Source organism: Oryx dammah, unplaced genomic scaffold (assembly GCF_014754425.2).
Source record: "Oryx dammah isolate SB20612 unplaced genomic scaffold, SCBI_Odam_1.1 HiC_scaffold_25, whole genome shotgun sequence".
NCBI classification, from domain to species: Eukaryota; Metazoa; Chordata; class Mammalia; order Artiodactyla; family Bovidae; genus Oryx; species Oryx dammah.
This window is the reverse complement of record NW_024070209.1, coordinates 66,454,600-66,458,203: the sequence shown is the minus strand read 5'-3', so window position 1 is coordinate 66,458,203 and position 3,604 is coordinate 66,454,600. Positions and strand designations below refer to the sequence as shown.

General features: G+C 44.9%; 1 non-coding gene across 1 annotated transcript; it reads left to right on the top strand.

The window, feature by feature from the left end:
- The first annotated feature begins 449 nt into the window (after positions 1 to 449).
- On the top strand, positions 450 to 522 carry TRNAG-UCC. Its single transcript has one exon. It is a non-coding gene; the product is annotated as a tRNA-Gly (tRNA).
- The last annotated feature ends 3,082 nt before the right edge of the window (positions 523 to 3,604 follow it).

Below are 3,604 nucleotides of genomic sequence, written 5' to 3'. Positions count from 1 at the left end.
ACTGTGGAAATGCTCCGCTGGACCATACCTCTCTGCACCTGCTGTTTCTACTCCCTGCAATCTTCCGAAGAGAAATTAGAAACCTCAGTTTAGCCTTGTAAGGCAGATTGGGGCACTTCTCTGGGAAGGCGGGGCTGTGACTCAGGGAAGCCTGCAGGGGGCCTGAGAGAAGGTCTCTGTGCAAGTGTAGTTCAGATATTTACACACACGCATGCACACACACACATACATACCACACACGGAGGAGCAGTGCTCTGGTTTGGGAAAGAAGACAGGATTCCTTTACCTTTACAGGATACCTTTACACACACACATACAAGCTTTACAGATGCTCTCTGTATTTAGTGAATTTTTTTCCTCTAAATTCACAGAACCTGAATTCATTATTGCAAATAGGAGTATGGGGGGTGTTTATTCCCACTATCTAAAAAAAAGGAGGTCTGGGGACTTCCCTGGTGGTTCAGTGGCTAAGACTCTGTGCTTCCAATGCAGGGGGTCCAGGTTCAAACCCTGGTCAGGGAACAAGATCCTACGTGCTGTAACTAAGACCTCATGCAGCCAAATAAATAAATATTTTAAAAGAAGGTCTCTAAGAACTGTGCCTTTAAAAGAAAAACATCAGCTTATAGGGCTTAGCATGGGGTAAGGGCAGGAAAAAGCTGGAAACCTTGGCCAATATGATGAACAGAATCAGAAATTGTGTTAGATTTAAAAAGATTTCAGCAGGTGACAAACATTTCTTAAACAAGCATTGTGAGTCCACATCCTTCAAAGAAAAATAACACTTTATTTGAAGAGTCATAAAGCACAAACGTCCTCACTCCATTCTTCCTTAATCCCACCTTACACCCCAAGTGAATGCTGGTAAGTCATTATGTAAGTAGAATAAAATAAGGAGAATTGGAAAAAGGCTTTCCCCCCTTCTTTTGGGCTCCAGTTTACCCTGTGGCTTGGCAACAGGCACTGCTGGATAATTTGTTGAGAAAGTTCGGGAGTGGTCTGGACTCTGGAAGGACAAGGAGGTTTGAACTACTAGGGCCGGTCAGAGAGGACCAAACCCAAGTGTTTCTCTTGGTTCAAGTCACCTCCCTCTGCAGCGACTTCTGCCCATTCAAACCCCTGGGTGTGGTCTATGGAGACTTTTGTTGGCTGTGGCCAGCCCACTTCCACCCATGTTCCTACTCAAGGACCAAGAACTACCTCATGCCCCCTGAACAACAGCTACAAGCCTTGCCTATCTCTAATCCCCTGAGATTTTTTTCACATCGTATCTCATTTCCAACTTGGCCATCCACTACTCAATACTATTCTGTACCTGTCTTTATAACCCCCCCTTTTTTTTAATGTTTTGGTTTTTTTTTTTTAGCTCAGCTCGCAGCATGTGGGCTCTTAATTCCCTGACTAGGGATGGAGCCCGTGGCCCCCTGCAGTGGAAGTGCAGAGTCTTAACCACTGGACCACTGGGGAAGTCTCTTATAAAGAAAAGGTGTGTCTTACCTCCTTGCCTAAGCCCCAGCTACAGTGCCTTCTTATTGGCGGGATATTCCTCCACTTCTTCCTTCTACCCCTGGATCTCCAAGTTTCCTGATATTCAACCTGGGTCCCTAGTTAGAACCCTGGTTTTGGAAAGTGCTGTTCAAGGCCCTTCATGATAACCTATCTACCACCCAATTACAGACTAATTGTCAAATAGAGCAGTTCATATAATATCAGTATACATTCCTGGTGAGTCACCAATATTTACCTGTTCTGTGGTACAGAATAGGACTAAACAACAGCAGATTAGGTGGCGTTAGAGGTAAAAAACCTGCCCATCAATGCAGGAGACATAAGAGACTAGGGTTTGATCCTTGGGTCAGGAAGGTCCCCTGGAGGAGGGCATATTGGGTTGGCCTCCAGTATTCTTGCCTGGAGAAGCCTATGGACAGAGGAGCCTGGTGGGCTACAGTCCAGAGAGTCGCAAAGAGTCAGACCCGGCTGAGTGACTGAGCACATAGCACAGCACACAGAATGTTTCCACCCTCCTGATCAGCACAGAACTGTGTGTGCCATCTCGCTGTGCTTGCCCAGCCCAATCCCCACTGTTCTCAGTGGAAGGAGATTATTATTGTTCCAAATATTATTATTATTGTTCCAAATATGCCCCTCCCTCAAAGGGAGGAAAGCATTTTATCCCCCTGTCCCATGGGCATCAGACTTGTGCATATGAACTGTTTTGGTCAATGAATGTGAACGGAGGTGGGATGTGTTACTTCTGGGCAGAAATTTTAGGAACTGACATTTGCTGCACCATATTCCTATTCCTTCTGCCACAAGGAACAGCGATGTTCCAAGCAGACGCTACTCTGTCTTCCTGAGTCCCAGAGTGAAGATGACCAGTCGATTTGTAACTGACACATAATCAGTCAGTTCAGTCGCTCAGTCGTGTCTGACTCTTTGCGACCCCATGAACTGCAGCATGTCAGGCCTCCCTGTCCATCACCAACTCCCGGAGTCCACCCAAACCCATGCCCATTAAGTTGGTTATGCCATCCAACCATCTCATCCTCTGTCGTCCCCTTCTCCTCCTGCCCTCAGTCTTTCCCAGCATCAGGATCTTTTCAAACGAGTCAGCTTTTTGCATCAGGCGGCCAAAGTATTGGAGTTTCAGCTTCCACATCAGTCCTTCCAATGAACACCCAGGACTGATCTCCTTTAGGATGGACTAGATGGCTCTCCTTGCAGTCCAAGGGACTCTCAAGAGTCTTCTTCAACACCATAGTTCAAAAGCATCAATTCTTCAGTACTCAGCTTTCTTTATAGTCCATCACATCCATACATGACTACTGGAAAAACCAGATGCCATGATCTTAGTTTTCTGAATGTTGAGCTTTAAGCCAACTTTTTCACTCTCCTCTTTCACTTTCATCAAGAGGCTCTTTAGTTCCTCTTCACTTTCTGCCATAAGGATGGTGTCATCTGCATATCTGAGGTTATTGATATTTCTCCTGGCAATCTTGATTCCAGCTTGTGCTTCCTCCAGCCCAGCGTTTCTCATGATGTACTCTGCATATAAGTTAAATAAGCAGGGTGACAATGTACAGCCTAGACGTACTCCTTTTCCTATTTGAAGTCAGTTGGTTGTTCCATGTCCATTTCTAACTGTTGCTTCCTGACCTGCATACAGGTTTCTCAGGAGGCAGGTCAGGTGGTCTGGTATTCCCATTTCTTTCAGAATTTTCCACAGTTTATCCACATAGTGATTTTCCACATGATCCACATAGTCAAAGGCTTTGGCATAGTCAATAAAGCAGACTCTCAGTTCTTTCTAGAACTCTCTTGCTTTTTTGATGATCCATTGGATGTTGACAATTTGATCTCTGGTTCCTCTGCCTTTCCTAAAACCAGCTTGAACATCTGGAAGTTCATGGTTCACGTATTGCTGAAGCCTGACTTGGAGAATTTTGAGCATTACTTTACTAGCCTGTGAGATGAGTGCAATTGTGTGGTCGTTTACTTAGTATAATAATATCTAGGTCCATCCATGTAGCTGCAAATGACATTATTTCATTCTTTTTTATGGCTTAAAGCTCAACATTCAGAAAATGAAGATCATGTCATCTGG